Source organism: Alligator sinensis, unplaced genomic scaffold (genome assembly GCF_000455745.1).
Source record: "Alligator sinensis unplaced genomic scaffold, ASM45574v1 scaffold1273_1, whole genome shotgun sequence".
Lineage (NCBI taxonomy): Eukaryota > Metazoa > Chordata > Crocodylia > Alligatoridae > Alligator > Alligator sinensis.
Genome location: NW_005842653.1, coordinates 470,557 through 491,222, shown reverse-complemented (window position 1 = coordinate 491,222; position 20,666 = coordinate 470,557). Strand labels below are relative to the sequence as shown.

Sequence of the window (20,666 nt, the reverse complement as noted above, 5' to 3'; positions counted from 1 at the left end):
TCAGCAGCAGCAGCAGCCGGGAAGCAAGTCTGGCCACACGTGCCACAGCCTGGGCTGGGTGCAACCGGGGGACCCGTTGTGGGCTGGATCTGGCCCGCAGGCCATATTTTGCCCACCCCTGGTCTAAGACCTAGCAAGTCAGAAAAAAATTCCAGAAAGCGCTCTACAGCCTTTGGTACCTTATGTACCACTTGCCGATCGACACAGCAAAAGCAAAACCAGAAGTCCCACCGTAGCACTTCTGGTTTTGCCGCCACGAGCAGAATCCCACTTCTTCCTCGCAGACCACAGCCTGGGACAAAGCAGCCTGCACAGGGCCCTCCTCCCTGTCCCCTGGCACACTGACGCCGGTGAGTGAACACCCCAGTGCACTGGACACAGCGGGAGGGGCAGCAGCCAGAACTTCTGGCCCAAACAGGCAAAGACGCCTGCAACCCACCAAGTGGGGGGGCAGGCCAAACTCAAAACGTGGCACCCACATACCCCCTGCCCAGATCTTGCATGCCCCTGGGGGTACGCATACCACGGGTTGAGAAACACTGCTCTATAGGGTCATTTTGTAGAAGGCTTACAACACACTTTGATGTAGTCAGAGATCTCACATAAATAGATAACTCTGCAATTCATGAGTACTACAGGGCTATTATGCAACACTTCAGAATGTTTTTCCTCACTTTAAAGCTAGCAGCCCCTCAGCTTCATTTAGTGTCTCTTGTAACCTTGTGTAAGTGCATTAACAATTTATGTGCAGGCACGTCACTGGTGGAGGGGGAGGAAAGGGACACCCTGTCCTGCAGGGTCGCTTCTGTTAACAGCGCTCCAGAAGGGAGACTGCTCCCTGCCCATGGGGCAGGTGTCAGTTATACTCCTAAAGCAACAGTTTGCTACTCTACATACAAAAAGTACCTCCCTTCCCTCCTCCCACCAAGCTGACTGCAAAGCAGCTTACTTATCCTGCTATTATGTACAAGGGACCAGCAAAGGCAAGAGAACACCTGGCACTGGGTTTTATATCCAGGACCAAATTCAAAGGCACTACTCCAAGCCCAGACCATAAACAGGAAAAAACCAGAGCAGGGTCCTGGAGCACTCTCTGCTGTACTTGGTATAGCCAGGGACAGGCTGTGCGGTCACCTGCATCCACAAGGCCTACAGAATGCAACTATGTCGGGCTCTTGGCAACTGCGGCAAGCACGGAGCAGTCACAGGGGGGTTTCTGAGGCAGAACAGCAACAGTTTAGATGAGTTCACAAGGTCATTCGGGAAGTCTTACAGATGGCCAACACTAGTAGGTCCAATATCTGAAATTGGGCTCAGCCAACATGGTGGGGGTAGGGAAGGAAAGGTATTGAGCATTAACTAGAGCAGCAGGTTGGGGGGAAGAAGAAAAACAAAAACAAACAAACTACACACACACACATTATGCAATTATGTTTTGAAAGGCAGTTTAAGTTTTGTTTCCCCTCCCCCTCCCCCAGACCTGCTTGCTTCCACATAGGAAAGTTAAGAATGAAAAACCTCAGGCATCTTTTGAAGCCAGGGCTTGCTTGCAGGACCAGGCATTCCCGTTTTAAAATTGCTAGTGTTTCCAACCGTGATGACAGAAGATAAGTCCTCACTTTTGCCCATCAGCCATGCTGTGGGATTACACTGCATCAAGAGCCAGACACCACTCATATGGAGCCATTCAGTTTAAGAAAGTAAGTTGGTGACATCTGTGATACAACACAAAGGTGACATACTGCAGCCCAAACTAGTGACCTCTTCAATTGGATAGAGTGAATTCCTTTGCAGTAAACTTTGGTTAGAGAGAGTGTCAGGGAGATGAGGACCATGGACAGATGTAGTATTTTTGAACCATGGAAGGGAGGAGGAGAGAGCAGGGCAGACCATGAGCAAGCACCCTATGGGCTTTGCTTCCACTCTCAGAGCCAGGAGACCCAGAACAAGGAGGCGGAGAGCACTGGAGACTGCTCCGCTCCCCCTGCCCTGTGGCAGCAGCTGGAGTGGCACATGGAGCTTCAGCTCCAACAGCCCCTGGTACCCCTTTGCTGGAGGACATGCTGCTTCATGCAGCAAGAAGCCTACGGCTGAAGAGTTTCAAAATACAGCTACATTGGAAACGCTTCAAATGTTATATCCGTCTGTCCCCTAGTTGACTACCTTTAAGTGACTGCAACTGCCATGCAACAGCATCTTTGGCAAATAAATGTTCTGGCTTTTTGGATGAGGCACAAGCGTGCAAAGAATGCATCCATCTAAGTGACAGCTCTCCTTCTGCATGTGCCAGTCTCGTAACTGGAAAAACTCCTAAAATCCAGAAAAGTCTACAGTAGAAAGGAAAAGAAATAAAAGGCAGATGCTTATTTTGAGCTGGGAGGTGGCAGTGTTCAAGAGACCACTGTGCTGCTATCCAACTAGCTGATCAGATATGGGAGCTTAAAAAAAAAAGTCAAGTAGTTTTGCCTCAGTCATGTTGCTATTAGCATCTTCATTAGATGACCTTAAAATGGCAGACCAGTCCCTCAGAACACACGCATCTTAAAAATAATCCCAGGACATTTTATAACTGAAGTGTTTTAGATTTGCTTCTCCTTGCCCAGCATCTGCTAGGCATGTCCTCTTTTCACTACTATGATCCATTTTATCTAGATAAAAGACAACATGTTACCATTGTAATAATGAGGCTTAAATTTTGGCTCTCCCTTTTCTGAGATGGGCAAGTTGAAAAAGCTGCTGACTGCAAACGATGAGCCCGGTACAAGAATGTTTTTTTTGGAGTCAATACACAAAAGAGGTAGTTAATAATTACAGAATTTCATAATAGAGTAGTACATGCTCCACAGACAACGGCATTGTAACGTTAAGGCTTTGAATGGTGTTTTGCCTTTGAGCGATAGGAGTCTGACCATTAGTCTTAAAAATTCTGCAAGACATTTTACACGCCTTGCTCAAGTGTGGAGGGAGAAAGAGAAACAACTGCCAAGTACCCGTGCATGTGAATACCGGTAACAGGTCACACTAGGACCACTACACTAATCTGAGAGAAATAAGGCTTACCCGGGCTCAAGAAATTTAAAGTTGGATGTTCGAAGATGAACTTCACATAAGTGGAGTGGTTTTTGTAAATCAACTCAACACACGGTCCCATATAGAACTCCAATTTAAAAAAAAAAAAAAAGAAAAAGTTTCACTTAAATCTGAAAACTTACTGGAGAAGGAAGAACTTTCCCCACACCCAGTTACAGCAGACTTCCCCAAATGAAGCTTTACTAAGAAGCGCAAGGGAAAAAGCTGTATAACTACTTTTAATTAAATAAAAGCTTCCCAGATCTAAGGCTAGACTGGAAGCTCCAAGGAACCCTCCAAGGCTTGCAGACTAAAAGTCAACAGCTGCCTATGGTCCAAAGGACCTCACATCCAGGGTGCCTCAGTTTTATTTTGGCATTCTGTTCTTAGTCTGTCATTGTTAAAGTCATATACACATATACTAATTTAAACTGTGGTTATGGGTTAAATAAGTAGCTACTTACAGCTTAATTTAGTCTCCCTGGTTTGTATTCCCAGGATATGCAAGTGACTATCAAAATACTGGCTAGGTTAAAACAAGGCACCATCTCTGCCACTGTCAGTGCATGAAACACCCTTCTATGTTTGTTTTTTATGGCACACAAATGCAAGTCAACATTTGGAGGGATCACGGCACAGCAACCAATTAAATCTTAATTTACCAGGGTAGATAAAAGTCTATGATAAAAAAAGTTGGATTTAAAATGTAAAGTTAGAATTTAATTAAAAATTGTACTTCTTTATACTTTTAATTTATAATTATGTTTTTTTCCATTAAAAAAATTAAATTTCAATTTAAGCTATTTAATACAGCATAGGCCAGGGTATAAATTCAGTACAAACTATTAAAATAATTTAAATATGTTGAGTCAATGAGCCTCTCCTGAAAACCCTGGCATTAAAGGCTGATTTTCTTCTACATAACAGTGGTGGGGGGGAAAAACATCTAACTTTTGAGGTCAAACTTGAAACTGTATGCCATATTTTTAAGGTAGTAGGGGCTTGACCCTGCAAGGGATGCAGGGTCTAGACTACTGGATGCAAAAGATCGAAGTCATCACAGGTGTTGGAACCTGGCTTCTGACTCTGAAGAGTACACGTGATGTCTGCTGACCAGGATTATCCAGAGCCCACCTGGATGGTGGTAAAATCAGAGTTTGGTCTCTCTACTGGATCTGACTCACTCACCATTCAAGCTACGAATATTTATGGAAGCTTATCTTCCAGCTCATAGAAAACAACCATCTGTTCAGTAATTACCAATCCCTGCTTCTGGGAAGTTGTGGATACTTTAGTTAAATGGCCATTTTGGGTTCCTTTGCATATGTACAAAGATGCAAAGCAAGAGAAACAGAGCACTTGAAGGTAATTAAAGTACTGCAGCACAGCAGGCCAATGAGTTATAATAGAAGAAAATCGTGGATTGTTGGAAGGGAGGGTCTGTTAGTTTGTGTAGAGGAGGGAGAGGGAGCAGAGTAAAAGGAGCAGTGCATGCAACAGGAAGGACTAACACTAAGCTGAAGACAGTGTAGGAAAAGGAAAAAAAAAGTTGAATCATCTAGTGAATAAGAAATATGCATTTCATTTTTATAGACAAATACTACATTTTATTATGCTATATCCAAATATGTTAAGCTATATTTAAAAGCTATAATGAGACACACACACACGTAGCTGGGGTACCTAGGAGCCATATGTACCAAATATATTATAAAAACTGTATTTAGTTGTAAATCAACTTGTTTTATTATAATCAACCAATGCAAATACATCTTTCTTTAAAAAACAAAAAAAGGGGGGAAAGTCGATTAAAAACAAAAACAAATGGGAAAGTTGATTAAAAAAAAAAACAAACAAAAAAAAAAATTACTTAAATCAGGCTTTTGCCTTGCCAATTTAAAGCAGCTCGATTTAAAAATCAATCTACCCTGTGGCTTGGCGGTCTGATTCATATGCTGCAATGCCACCGCGTCCCCCCGCCCCATGCTAGGTGTGCCTCAGCAGCAGCCCTTGATAAGAGCAAAGCAGAAGTAGCAGTATTAGTTCCCAGTTTCAGGGATTACTTTAATGAGATCAGACCCAGCAACAGGTACGCTTGCAGCCCATCTGAATGGGAAGATAGGGCAGGCTTCCTTGAGCCTTAGAAAAAGGTAGCTATGACTTTCTCAACAGCATTTCATCACTAAGGGGTGCACCCTATTTACACCTACAGTGGGGTGAACATGGACCTCAACAGTGCACAGCTTCTGCACTGTCTACATGTCTGGAGTATCACTCTGGGTTTTTATGCCCTGACATTTTGGGATTCTTCCCCAGACCAGTGCGGAAGATATTGTCCTTCCAGCAGAGAGTGAGGGACAGAGAGAGAGGAGCAAGAATTCTTGACGACGGACTAGCAGCTATGCTCATTTGGCCTGTTTCCTCAATGAAGAAGCCTGTTCCCAGCCCAAGCATAATCAAAACCTAGACTGTAGTCTGCTGCCCAGCTAGTAAACTAGCCTGGGCTTGAAAACCTCTCCAAAAAATGCATGACCTGGGAGTTGCTCCCAGATGTGTCATCTAGACCAGAATCTTCCTATTGCAAACTACATCATCCTTTCCAGTTCAGGCTCTTGTCAAGTTCATCTCAACTAACTTAAACTCATATACTCCTGCACCACCTCCTCCCCATTGGGAGTCTGTTCCAAAACACTGCTCAACTTTTGGTGATAGTGGATAGGGGTGGAGAAAAGGGTTGGGAAGGATACACTTAAATTACAAGATACAATTTAGACAGATACCCTTGTAGCTGTGATTTCTTATTCCAAAAAAGAAGAAAAAAAGTCAGTTTGAAGAGCCCCTGAAAGCCACTCCATATGGAGTTACTCTTCAGTGCAACAGCTACATTAGCAAGTTGAGGTTATGGATGCATGTTCAACAAGTGGCAACTACAACAAACCACCATATACAGTATTTCTGAACTTGAACGTACCTGGGGTGGAGGGGAGGAGAAATAGGGAGAAGAGACCATAGTCAAGATTTTCTGGTTTACTCCAAAGCTGACCATTTGCCCCATTTCTGGGTCATTTACAGAAAAAGGATGGGATGCCAACTACCACATGGCTGCAAGCAGCCATTCAAGAGTAACATTTCTGGAAAGAATGACAAATTTCTAACTTGCCTCCATTTAAAGAGTCTTCAAAAGTGGATATCCCTGCTTGGACAAGGTGACATCATCATACAGTAAAAGCTAGTCTCACTGACCAAGCTCTCAAAAGTGTTGGACACTCCAAGTTTAGAGGGTTTTTTTGCTTGAATCTTACGCTTGTGCCTACCTTGTATGCCAACAATATTTTAAAAATGGAACCAACTGAAAAGAGACTTCTATTTTTAGTGGACATATTTTCTATGACAGTTGGATAAAGAGCTCTGTGTATTTGCAGAACAAGCTTAAAAAGAGGGAATGCAGTGCTGATTTCTCAATCAATTTTTAAAACCTTATGAAAATGCATCTGATTACCAGTTCTCCAGTTACTGCTTGCAACACAAATACCAACAAGATGAGCAAGTGTCTGCTTGTAACTATACTGTACATAGGAGGAGCAGTCAGATGAAATTCTGCTGTGCAGGTAGAAAAGGAGAGTCCAATCACCACAAGTATCAGTTTCTGGGACAACTTAATTAGTGATCAGACTACATAAATCAAGGTAGTCAAGTGGTTTGTTAGTGGATTCTTGCCTAAAGTCACTCCCCACCCTCCCACCCCCACTTCTCCCATGTGGAGGTGGACAGCACTACCACAGCTTTCCAAAAGCAAGAAGCTGAGGTTGAAACATTTGGAGGCATCACCTAGGAAGAACACAAATGTTTTATTTGCCCTGTTCACACATCACTATATAGCTTGACATTAGTATACAAATTTTATGCCTCCATCTGACTGATTCCTTTTTACAAAGCCTTGCGTCCCCTAGTGTCAGACACTGGCCTTTGCTTCCATACAGTCATGCAACTCTACTGCAGCTCTTTAACACGTATTCCCTTTAGTGGCAGATAATTAACAGAATTCTTTTTGTTCAGCTTGCTGACAGTTGGCTCTGGATATGCCAGCACAAGTGGCATACTTCTGGTTGTGCACTGAGGCTTGAGAAGCTGCACAGAGAAGATTTAAAAGTTTCAGAGACGATAAGGGGTTGGTTGCTGTTTGAGATTCTCTTAGGCATACCCACAAAGCAGTATTATGTTATGTCAGCAGAACCAGGCTTCATCTAATCCATCAATTAGAGACTGCCAAATCAAGAGTCCACTGTGCTCAGCCAGCTGGCCAAGCACAAGACATGGAAGCCTTGCTAAAGTACTTTTCCAGCCTTCAGCCTCCTTACTTTGACTATTACTGGGAAGAGGAAGGACTAAGTTACCCTGAACAGCAAGGGCCTAGCGATGAAAAATGTGGAGACCTTGTCAGCTTAACTTCTATGCTGTTCCTATAACACATGCCAAAAATAAGGCACGAGCCTCAAAGAGAATAGAGGAGGAACACCAGAAAGGGTAAAGAAGAGGTCCTTGAACAGAAGAGAGAGAAATTCTGGCAGACTCTTTCCAATCAAGTCCAGGCTAACAGAGAAATGAACCTTTAACAGCACGTTAGACATACTTGTGTAGGATGATTTAGACTGGAGCGATCCTACCCTGAGCAGAGGGTTGGAGCAGATGACCTCTCTGGATTGCTTCTAGCCCTGGTTCCAATTATGATTCAGTGATCAACTAACCAATGGCCTAATGCAGTTGGCATAGCTAGGCACTGCCCAACCCAAGCAAAATACAGTATGAGCAGAAAGCATTTAAAGTTTATGTTAAACCTTAGTAGCAACCCTGGCTTCCCAATTATATTGTTTAGTTTGTACCTTTACTTCATTAACCAGCAAGACCAATCAGGCAAATTGAAAGAAAAAAAAAAAATATCAAAGCCTTCCCCTTGGGGTAGTTTTAACTTTGCTAGCTCAGAAAAGTTACCACCAGGAATGGATTCACTAATCCGCCAGCATGCAGCCAAGCCGAGCGTTAGGCTGCCACAGTAACTCAACCTTCTAGTACAACTTCATGCTAACTCCACAAAGACACTACCAGATTACCTTCTCTCTGCCAACAAGAGCTCACACAACACTAGCAAACATGGAAAAGCCCATTTTGGTAACTATGTTTATAAGCTAGCATTTTAAGTAACTTGTTTTTATTAATTAATATTCAGCACTTAGGCAGTTATTTGGTAGCAAGAGAGGAAGAAAAACCAAAAATCAGTCTTGGATCTCCCATCACACCACAGAGATCCTATATTGTAATTCTTATGCTTTTATTATCCCATTAACTAAGTGGCAGCATGCCCACATAATTATACAGTCCAAGGCATGCAAGATATGCTACTACTTGAGCATAGTAACCAAAGCTTAAACTATAAACTGATGTATAATTTTTTCTTTAGATTCAGCATCAATGCAAGACTGGTAGCACCACACACAGACAATCCTGGCAGAGCCGGTTAACTTCATATACTTACATTTTAGTTCTGAGCCAACGCTGTGGATCAAATTAATGATTAATTTGAGTGCCTCGCCATGAAGACATTTAAAGCCAGTTTACTACTTGTGGCAATACACATCAGATCCCACCAAGCCAGGTGGAAAGTTGCCAACTCTGTGCAAGTTACAGTACTTTATATGTGTACCTTCTACCAAGCCCAGTGTTGAATGCCAGGAACCTAAAAGCCACCCTCAAGATTTGAGTGCAAGTTTTTATCTACTTCACTCTTGATACGTATGCCAGAACTAAGGATCATACAGCTGCTGCATAAAACAACATGGGAACATTGGACACTCAGGGCTGGCAGTACTTCAGAAAAGCCATATTAGGGCCAAAGAAGTCATGAAATACCCGATTAAGCAAGCATCAGGTTTTCTGGTTTAAGCTTGTAGGGTGTACACAAGTCACACTTGCAAGGCTTCTCTGCTCCCATTAAGCCTGGAAACTCAAGTTTCTATGGCCACTGGATTTAAAAGGAACAGGGACATGAGGGCACTAAAACCCCACATTTTAATAGCAACATTCTGAAACCCAGATTGGGATAGCTGAAGCAAAACACTGCATTTACTCCCTTTGTACATAGCACAACCTTTACTGCATATTTTAAAAAAGATACACAACTAACCTCATTTTTGTCTAGAGGCAAAATATTCTGTGAAATCATGATCTGGGGAGGGAGAAGTAATCCCCAAAAGCCAGCATCACAATTTAGAGACATCCAAATAATTTCTACCTTTTCCTCCTATTAAAAAATGTCTTCAGATAAAGACTAAACAGAGAGCAGGAGAAATATTAGGCAAGTTTAATCAATGCTCCTTGAACTTTACCCGACTGTAGAGAACTAAAAGTCATTTTCTAGTAGACAATAAGTGGAAACAAGATAAGCTACTGCAACTATTACATAGTTTCCTTCATCAACAGAGCCTGTATACATAAAAGTTCTGTTCACCAGCTTAAAGAAGAGACATAAAGAACACCTAAAAATTGAGCAGATTCAATTTTCTGGGCTCTTGGGCAGCTTGCGAGAACAAACATAAAAAAAGTCCTATGAACACTGCAAAGATCTGAGAAAGTTAAATACTCTCAAAACTTGCAATTCTGCTCTACTAGATAGTGTTATTTTCAGTTCTGTTAAGTTACCTGTTTGGTTTTGGTTTTTTCAGAGAGAGAGAGAGAGAGAGAGAGAGAGAGAGAGAGACCACATCACCTATATTAGAGGCAAAAATCATCCTGTACTTCAGAGCAGTGTTAATATAATTTTTAGGAAAGGCAAACGTCCCTACATAGAGCATGACTGGGAATTTACAGCCCTTAATTAGCAGGCAGTGAGGCCACTTTGACTTTTATCAAAAACTCATATAAGGTAATGCTATTAGGAACTACTGTTACCTATCAGAAGGCCAACTTGCTAGTGCAACATCCACTATTGGAAGAGATGCATTGAAATATCTGTGTTTTTTGCAATGACTCTATTGATACTACAGTCACCATTGTATGTGCGCCACCTACACCAAGTCTTTTCGGATGGTATCATATCTCCGTTCAGTCAGGAAGCACTTCATGAATGGAGCTGCTGTTTTAAGTATTTTCCACTGTTTGGCACATGCACATGGAAGTTTGTACATGAGATTCACTTTAGAAGTGAGCAATTTGATAAAGGAAGTTCGCTGCAGTGTGTTGTACGCATTCATTCCACAAATTATGGTGTCTGTTAAAGCCATTAGCAACATCCTCCATGGGGAAAAATGTCAGTCACATGGGTTTCTTTGTGCTTTCGGGACATGTTTCCACCACTTCCTTCCATAACCCCTTATTATAGGGCCACCTAAAGATTTCAGGGCTGTAGAAACTGCTCGTTACTTGGGAAACAGGTTGCCACTTCACCAAGTGACAGTGCCAGGTAGCTCTCCCCCACGCTATTTAGCTCACCCATGGTAACACCCAAAACGTCCAGTTAAGGGCCCCCCCACTACAGATATGATGTGCACAAACTGGAGAGTTCAGCGGAGGGCAATGGAAGTGGATAGGGGGCTGGGGCATTTCTTGTGATAAATGTCAACTACTATCTTGCAACCTTGGAGCCTTTCATTTTTTATTGGGCCTTCAAACTGCACCTCATTTCTGCTGCTTATGTGATTTTTGTCCTTTTTGAGGCACGCAGCTTTATCAACAGGGCTCTTCACAACACCTTCCCAGCCATGCACCAAGGCACAGTGGTTTCTATTACAGGCCTCAAATGGCAGAAGTTCTCACATCCACTGTGCTGGATAGGCAGAGGGAAGGGAAGATACTATTTTAAAATTTTCCTCCCCCCTCCCCAGAGAACATTACTGAAGCCTTATCATGTTTGAAGGAAGTCAAGGAGGTTTTCCTGCAAAAGCAAGACCAAAAAAGGCCAAAAAATGGCTGCTCTAAAAAGGGGCAGCTGGGCACTTGGATCCCCTCTTTTCCCTCCCGTAAGTGCAAAGTCATTACGAAAGGCTATCCACACTAGTAAAGAAATAGGACTTCTCCAAAAAAAGATTTCTAGATAGGCACAGTACTGAGTTCTTTGGCACCATTTTATAAACTAGAGGAGCCATATGCTAAGTGTGCATAATGTGGCCAGGTTCTGGTATCTGAGACAAAGGCAAAAACTGATGATACTCTACATCATAAGCATCTGAGGGAGTCATCTTTGACACAAAGCCCTGCCTTCTTCCGAGAAGAGGGCAAGGCTGGATGAATTTCTGAGTTTAGCAGTTCTGCGGTAAAGACAGACGAGTTAATCACAAGAAGATTATGCTTTGGGCTCCTCGGCCCGCTTTGTTTCCAAAAGTAGCTTTGTGTCAAGCCTCTCTTTCAGAGAGGTTAAGCAGTTTTAAATACTGCCTGGGTATCATTAATCCATTTTCACCAACATGCCCAGGAAGCGGCAATGCTGTACAAAAAGCTGAATGAGGGCAACCGTTCATGTTCACCATTTAAGAATCATTTGTTCACTGCCAGATGGATCCTCTTGCAGCTGTACTACCAGGAAGGCAAAGTATCCAGCTGCCAATTGAGTTAAGTCACAAGTACAGTATTTTCTGTGTGCATCTGTGATCCCTTTTAAAAGGGACAGTCTGAATGTTCAATCTTTATATACCAGCAAGCTTTCATAAGTGCTGCTTTGTTAGCAGTTAGCTTGTCCCTTGCCAGTTCTCCAAGGCTGTCTGCCAACACTACTAAGTTAGCCACCACCACATTTTGTATTGGAAACCTCTGGCTGTTCGTCTGGCAGTTATGGTATGAAACAGGAGGCACAGTAATACTTCCTGTTCCAATAAATTCTTCCACACCCCACCTGTGGAACTCTGCTCCCATTTATTGCCAATTGAGAAACTAGCTCTCAAACCCGCTTCCTGCGTCCTTGAGGCCTGCTGCAGCACGCCTCGCAGAAATTACATCATTGACAAACACTGCTCTGACAATAGGCCCCACGAGCACAGGCCCCTCTTATACTTAACAAAGCACATTCCTCCTTAGTGAGGTCACCTCTCGCTCCTGTGCTAGAGCCCCCAGAAGTGGCTGATGAGATCACAGCTTGCTTTCTATATGCGACAGGCCCGACTGAAATGCTGCTTTAGACGCTATGGCCACAAGGCAGTGTAAGGCTCGTTTATATTCTAGGGAGGCTCCCTAGGCAGTTTTGCTCATCTCTAATAAGCTAGTACACAGGTAGCTTTCCTGAAATCTATTCCTACTACATCTGTAGTGCTGTTCCATACCATCCAATGCCTGCCTGAGATCTTTAATAGCTGTATGGTAGAGTTAAAGCACTTATTATTGTGAAGCTGTGTCCAGACTGCAGCAAGAAGAGCTGCCTGGGAGAGATGCATTCGACTCCTACCTCCTTTATGGTTCAGTGTAGAAAGAAGGATTCTATGTTTTTTGTGAAATGGTGCTTCTACTTCAGTTGCAAGTGTGTCTTGTTTAACCTGAATGGGCTGAAGCACTAGGGCACTTACATACATGCAGGGAATCTGCTCCAACACACTGGAAATCCAGAGTACACAGATTGACGCGCGCTGGCAGCCTCCCACATCATGTGTATCAGCATGTCAGCATTGAGAAAATGGAGGTGGTGTGCTCTGAACTAAAATGTGTTCGATGTACTTTAGGTCAGAGCACACCACCACCATTTTCTCAGCACTGACATGCACTGTACCAGTGATGCACTTGTTCCCAATGCCGCACATGTGTAAAAAAAGGCCCATAGAGAAACAAGCAGATAATACCAAATACTGAGCTACTAGCATTGCAACTACTCCTCACTAGCTCACGGTTAGAAGAAAGGATTCCCCAATTAGAGCGCAAGGCTTGGGGGTACGCTGTGGTCACACATTTGAATGTAGCTTGGGGTACTGGAAACTGTAGCACTGCAGCAAATCGGGGACTTTCAGATTGACTGCCCAAGCCTGATGGCTGGGATCCTAGTTAACGCTCTGCTGCAGCAGCCCAGGGTTCATAAGCTACACTGCTTAACTCTGCTACGAAAAACCAGGTCTCAGGCACATGCAGGGATGAACTAGCAGTTTGTCTGGGTACGTGTGTGCTGCAGCAGAGGCAGCCAAAAACATCAACACTACCCCACTGATTTCTCCAGGTTGAGTAGGTGAACTCTCGACAGCTTTGTATAAAAAGGGAATAAACCTGCGTCTAAGATTTAAAGCACCCTTTGACATCTGAGGTCAAAGTCCATTTCCTTAACTCCCTCTGACTTACAGATTCCAACATGTGTTAGTGCTTGACTAGACTCTTCACTTCAGCAGACTAGATCTGTGCGACAGCTTGCTGTCCTCAGCAATAATGTCCCAGCACCTTGTACAGCTCTGAATAAGCTGCCTCCCAAACTGGCAGCAGGACAGAACTCGCCAACTAGCTCTGTGCCTAAGTAGTCTTAAAGTTAACCCACTCCTAGCTGCCCCTTCACAGTGCTCGACTACTTCCTAGGCAGGAAGAAGCCCCCTCACAGCTGCACTGCCTGAGACAGTAAGTTTATGGTCCAGGCACAGCTCTAAACTATCTGCTCCAGGCACTGCATGTCTGCTGATCTTGTTTTTTCCATCATCCACCAAAAGCTTTTTTCTGATTCCAAGGCCATTAGGACACTATGCAACAGCCTCAAGTCCTATAAGGCACTTGTAGGCAAACTTTCATAGTCTACTTCCAATTTCATGGATATTTAACTTGCTGCTTGCTTTTAAAGAAAGCCCATCTGGTCCTTGCCATGTGCCATTGATTTAGAAGGTCATTGGCAAGAACCTGGCCTGAAGTTTCAGAACTAGAGGACAGCCTGGTAGAGAAAAGCAAGCTGCTTGTCTTGACCCACAATACTGGGACTGTGGCAAATGTGAAATGACAGGTCAGTAACTGCAAAGTCAAATCTTGCCGAATTACAGTGCTGTAAGACTAACTTAATGTACTCAAGTCAGCAACATTTCAATCCAGTTCACCTGCATCAAGCAAGTTCTATTTTTAGAAGAAGCATTAAGACTTCAATGAAATATACAGCTGTCTTCAAACAAGAAATATAGGTCCAGAACTCACATCACAATCTTATTGGATACAAAAAATAATAATAATAATTAGTGTTTTTTTAAGCTTATAACATGCTTGTTCTGAATATGTCCATCTGTAGCCAAAGCTGAAGTAGAGAACTGCCCATACTGAGATTCACCAGAATTCAGGCTTCAGATCAATGTCACTGCTGCTTAAACTGATGACTCCCTAGCTTGATGGCAAAGCTAGTTCCTTAAGTGCCAGTAATTTAGTAATTTCCTCAATCTTCTCCCTGTACCTCCGCATAGGAGGATGCTGACAAGAGGCTTAAAGATCAACTCAAGATAGCAGTTGATCCCCCAATTCAGCCATTTTTAAACAGGCCTTATTGCAGGGATTCTCCCTCCTCCTAGAACCAGAAGTCAATTATATTGGGACAAAAACAAGAGCCTAAGAATACGGGCAGGTAACAGAGCACAGGACTGGGACAAATAGCCTAGGATGGGAATCCATCCTTAGCACTTCCCTTGGGCTAGTCCCTACCAAGCACATTGAGTCAGTACAGGAAATAGTCATTTCACAACTACCTTAGGGGAAAAGTTGAGTACAGAGTAAATTTGCCATTCCCTATTTTCTTGTTTTCCCACTTGAAAGCAAAAGGGTAACTCACTGATGGCTAGTCATTTCCTCTCAGCACCTTGTGCTGCAGTATATGATGTCTAAGTTTAAAGTCAAACTGTACAAGCAATATAAAAAGGTTTGGAGACACCAGGTTGACCCCTATATTTCTCAAAGAGCATGTTTACTCACACTGGGTGTAGGTCAAGATAGTTGTTAAGTGGCAGTGAGTAGAAGACTGCAGAGATAAATGAGCCTATTCAGATATGGCTCAGTAATGTCTTCTGTGCAGCAAACGCCAAGTATTAAAGCCACAGTGGATGGAATTTTTGAAGCCAAAACCAACACTTTGGAAATAATCAGAAGTGATTACTGTTTGGGGAAATCCTTGGCTACAATGTACACTTTGATTCAGTTTTTCCATTTGGAACCATCCAGAGTCCCTGCACTAAAACACAGGATTGGTAGAAGGAAATCCCCATTCATACAGCCCTGAACAGTTCAGCCAGGCTTTGCTATACACTATAGTGGTGGAAAACACGGTGAGGGCTCAACATTAATTTAGCATTCATCAGCTTATAACAAAAACAAAATCAGGGAATTTACAGAGCTAGTTACCACAGCTGTACCTGCATCTTGCAGTCCAAGCCTTTTTAGAAAGGCATGGGAAAAGTTTGTGCCCCTCCCTCCCCTTCATTTTAAGGGCTGCGCAATTTTTCCACTTCAAATTATTTGCATTTATTCTAAACATGCTTGTATTGCATGACTGGCAGACTGATCATCTCATTTCATGGCAACAAGTTCTTCAGTAGGTGTCTTTTGGAATCATGCTAACAAGTTGTCAGTTGTTTAGTAAAAGCCTTGCCACACAGCTACCCTGAGGTTGTTTGCAATCTGCCAATGCCAGTATTACTGTTGACAACAGTCTGCTGCCCTGATACCATCATTCCCCTGTGCAGAGAGAAAAGGAAAGCAAGTTGCCTAATGCCAGCTGCATCTCAATATCTACTCTATAAAGATAAACATTTGGTTTCCAGATATGCTTATTTGGTCATAGCAAAACAAGCCCCATGGTTTGTACTCCACTAGCAGCTTGAAGCCAGTAATGCTTAACAGTCTACTGGCAATAAAGACATTACTGGTTTGTGGTCCTATAAGGTTGTGCTCCAAAGTCCTTGAAAGGTGCTGCAAGTGACCTTGAACTCAGTGCTACATTAGGAGCTTAGGGCATTTATACACATGCTCTGGGAGGTTGTGGGTGCAGGGAGGTGCTTTAATTAGAACCACTCTAAGAGCGGCTCTAATTAGAGTGCTCAGAGCGTCACGTGCATCAGCATCCCTGGTGCTGAATAATGGCGGTGGGGGTGCTTTCACTAAGGCTCGTTCAAGCTTTAGTTAAAGTGCTCCTGCTGCCATTTTTCAGCGTGGGGATGCCAATACATGTGACACTGAAGTCTGCTGGAGCACAGTAATCACCACGCTCCAGCAGACTCGATTAAATCAAGCCATTACAATGTGAAGCAGCCTCAATGCAAATGTGTAGTGCCCTTAGAGGCTAGTCACCACTACACCACTGTTCAGTGAACTGCAAAATCAGAAAGAGATCATAAGTTTACCCAAAGCAAGGCACTTTTCCTGACAGAACTCTTCTTCAAGCAAGGAAATTAAAGACAATTACACTGCATTGCAAGAGCAGGCTAGCTAGAAGCCTGTTACATGAATCCTACTTGCATCCAAGTCAGATCATTTATACATTTGGCAAATTAAACCCACAAGGTCACAAGTCTACAAAGAACAGACCAAAGAGACAGGACAGGAAGGATGGAAGAGGGATTTTTAAGAAGTCCCCAAAAGAGTGTTCTGCTGTGTATTTTTGCTGCGACTATTTGAACATCCTGAGTTTTGTCCCTGCATAAATTCAGTTCTTTTGTAACTGCCCACCCCAGTGAAAGCCTCGGGGATCAAGACCACCACTTCCAAAAGGACAAGGAAGTCCAAGCCTAGAAGGCAAGTGTCCTGAGGCTAGTTATTAGGAGGAAAAAGTCTCCCCAAAGTCTCAGGTTCTCGTTTTACATTATATCCCAGAACATGGAGACAGCTGTACCGTCACCTATCCACGAAGTTAAATACTGGCATTCTCCATTACAAAGTGAATATTTAAGACCTTTACATTTAAACAGTCTGCAGAGGACAGTGCTGGGTTTGTGTAATTTCAGCTAGAAGTTGCTAATGTAAATAGCAAAATGTTGGCTTACAGCCCAAACAACACATCTTGGTGGCCATTGTCAGACAATCCCCCTTTGAGAACAGCTTCCCAAACAAGGATAGCAGCGATGAATCTGCATGAAGCGCATTCTGCATGGGTGGTCTCAAAGCACCTCAACAAGAGCCATATGGGATTAATATAGCTTTAGCACATATTAGCCACAGCTGTTTAATGCTCCTACAGTGCAGATGAATGGCTACAGAATACAACTCTCTGGTATTCAAACTAGAGATATTCATATTGCTTTTAGGATTCTCTATAGCCAGAGGGAAGAGCTTCTGATCCATCATCCACTAAGCTTTAACAGTTTCCATCAGAGCGTCAACAAGCCTTTCAAAAAGAAAAGAAAATCCCTGAGGCTTGTCAGTTTTCTAGACAATTTTAGCTGCATCAAGCTAGTTTGTCAGTGTTGTTTCCACTCAGCTCCACTGGGTTCGTTTTCTGCAGCGCAGGGGGTGGCTTGTACCATTTAATGGACAGTTATATTTTACATTGGTTGGGGAACTTTTTTTTATTTTCTTGAGAGAAGTGTAGGAGAGTTCAAACGCTCTGCAGGACACTGAAGTGTGCCTAAGAGGATGCTACTTAGAAAGGCCAACTTCAGAAGTTAGGGCAAGGAGACAGAAGAGCCTCTTAACAGTGACCATTTCAACTTAATCCACCTTTACAAAGTTTAGCTCTCTTCTCAAGCAGACAGAATTGGAGATTAAAAGTATTAAAGGTCATCTAATATATTCAGTACTTACCCTGTTCCCTTCCTCCTTTTTGAAGAGGGTGAAAGTATTTACTAACAGATACAGCTGCAGTCCACCACAGCCAGTAATTCAGAGATACCTGTCATGCTAGATTTCAGCTACAGTCAGTCATTCTTTACTTTGAAAAAAGCTTTGCTATAGTTAAGTTACTTCTGCTACCGATTCAGGCAATATCCAAATGCAGAGCAAGTGGTCTACAGGGCACTTCTGTTGAATTACTTCATTTTTTGATATAGGCAAGACTTTGAAAATAAAGGAGCAGAGCTGAGCAGGGCGGGGGAGGGCGGGGGGGGGGGGGGGGGGCAAGGGCAACTGTGGGATGCCTGCTCGGGGCTCCCCACCCTGCTGTCCTCACCCCAAGGCCACAGCAGAAAGCCTACATCCGCCCTTGCCCTGCACACAAGATTGGAAGACACGTGCATGTCCCCCCATCAGTTCCCTCCCTGGGAAGGCATGCAGCAGCAGGGAGTTGCCCTGGCTCTCCCACTGCTTGGACAATTAGTGGCTCTGTCCCACTCCTCACCCTAGCCCCAGGCCCCATGCACCACTGTAGCTGGGCAGTGTCCCCAGGCCCAGTCCTTGTCCCATTCCCTCCCTCACTATGGAGGCCTCAAACTGCCTCCGCCCCCCGCCACTTACCTACAGGCAGCTGGGGAAAGCAGCTCTCCACTGCTGCCTAGGGCTGTATTCCTGGTCACATGCATGTACACACACACCCCTCCCCCTGCATCCAGCTCCCTGCCATGGTGCCTGCAAGGGGAAGCCTTCTATTTCCCATGTTTTTCCATGGTGATGGAAAGCCCAGATCCCTGTATGATACTGGAAATCTGAGACAAATGCTGTCCCAGAGCCATGCAGCCCAGGACCAGAACTTGATACACCCATTTTGGGACTTCCTCTTCCAAAGGGGGACCAGGACCCTCAGGCCCCGACATACTCTGCACCTATGGTACCTACACAGATGAGTTCAGTTTGGAAGCTGCCAAAATGTTTTATTTAGCACGAGGCAGGCAAGGTTCCTTGGGTGAATTTGATATTATTATTAGACCAACAAGGATTTCATACCATTTGAACACTTTTTAGAGGCTAGGCTCCTGTGAACTGTTACCTTAGGAAGTAAGCATCTCACACAGGAACGCCTGCTGCAGAAGTAATTCACACACTTGGAGAGCATGTGCAATCTACTTCATGGTAGATTCACTAACTGAAAAATATTCATCTGCTTCACAGAAGTTTGCAGATTAGATAGTCAAATAGTCCACAGAGAACTAGCTAGGTTAGAGACAATCGGTAACTGTGATGAGCACAGAGATGGTCTGACACCCATGTAGCCCACACAGTGAGAAAGTCTGTATCCTTAAATTGGATCTCAAAGCAGAGTTTAAGTTTTCACATGTGCAGGTATCTGGTACACAACCAAATAGTTCAGCTACCAGTGCAGCAGTTAGCATGAAATATTGCTCTCTAGAACATTTGAGAGTCTGCTGAAAAGTTAAAATACATATTCCAGCATAATTTCTTTTTGTCCACAAACCTACAAGACTACCTATAGCCAGCACAGGCTGGATGATCTTTTGGACATCCACAGTAGAAGCCTGCAACTATACCATTATGTGGTTGCAAGGTACTTAACAGACTCCTCCCCCCCAACCCAAGTTAACAAGGCAAACTGCTTGCCCCCGGGGATTAGGTATTTCCATGTGTTTGGCAACTATTGGTTGCATATAAAAGACTTCAGCTAACTGGAGGCCTCACCAACATGCAATGCAAGTCTCCTTTAGCTTGCAGGCCGGACTGTCCTACTTAAACCTTGGATGCATGTTTCAGTTTTAAAACTTTCATTGTCCAATCTTATGTTCGGAAGCTTTTATATAGCATAAGTAGAAAAATTAACAAACTGCAGTGCACTTTTATGAAGCCTGTATTTAGACAATAAACTGGTTAATTAGAAGTCAGATATGTAGACTTCCTCTGCCCTAAGGAGTTTCTTTCCTTACCCTTCTGCCCCTGTGCAATTAAAGCCTTTTTAAATAGTCCAAGTGCTTCAGGCTCAGTTGTGCACCCTTTCTATACTGGAATACAGCCTATTCCTTCCATTTCAAATGTTAAGTGCACGGTTATACTGCACACAACATTTGTAATTGCTTCACTCATGCAGCATTCTATACCGCCCTTTGTACTGCTACAGCTGTAAGCAGAGTTATGTTAGTATACAAGAACATACAGATTTGGGAAGTTCAATGGTGACTGAAAACGCAGAGGGGACACAACTGGATCTTCTTACTTCAGGCTCACGTGACACATCCACCTGCCAGCCTCCTCTTTCAACTGTTCCCCAGTTCCACAGCACTAGCAAATCAAGCCGAGTTCCAATTGCTGCTTATCCCACAGAAGGGATAAGAAAATCCATGGCAAGTGAGTTATCATGAACCGACACTGAACAAGTATTGCCAGAGGGGAAGATTATTTTGCATAAAAAAAAGCTGAAAATGTGGAAAATCCGACCTGCAGGTTTAGACAGGGGGTCAGTCTACAAGGCTGCCAATTATTTGACTAGTCCGCTTGTATGATAAGTAGATCCGAAACTTAATTTTTGCAGGCAGTTTTCAACTGGTGTCTGTTCTCCATGTCCTGGTCCAAGTCGGCTTGAAGGAGGTAGCATCAATGTTATTTAATAAGCACCGAGAAGTCTGACAGTCACCCAAAGCTGTTGTTATACACTTTCTACCATGCATGGTTCATCTAGTTCAGGGGTGGACAATTATTTGGCTGGAGGGCCACTTAATAAAGTTTTGACATCCTCAAGGGCCATCCCTACCCCCTACACCCCAGCCCAATCCCCATGCAGCCTGGAGCTGCAGCACACCCCGATCCCCACCTGG

General features: G+C 43.6%; 1 protein-coding gene across 5 annotated transcripts in view; it reads right to left on the bottom strand.

Moving 5' to 3' along the window:
- The window catches only part of FLNB (filamin B), a 104,811-nt gene that overhangs the window by 70,512 nt on the left and 13,633 nt on the right, over nt 1–20,666 (bottom strand). The gene's annotated exons all lie outside the window — the stretch shown is intronic.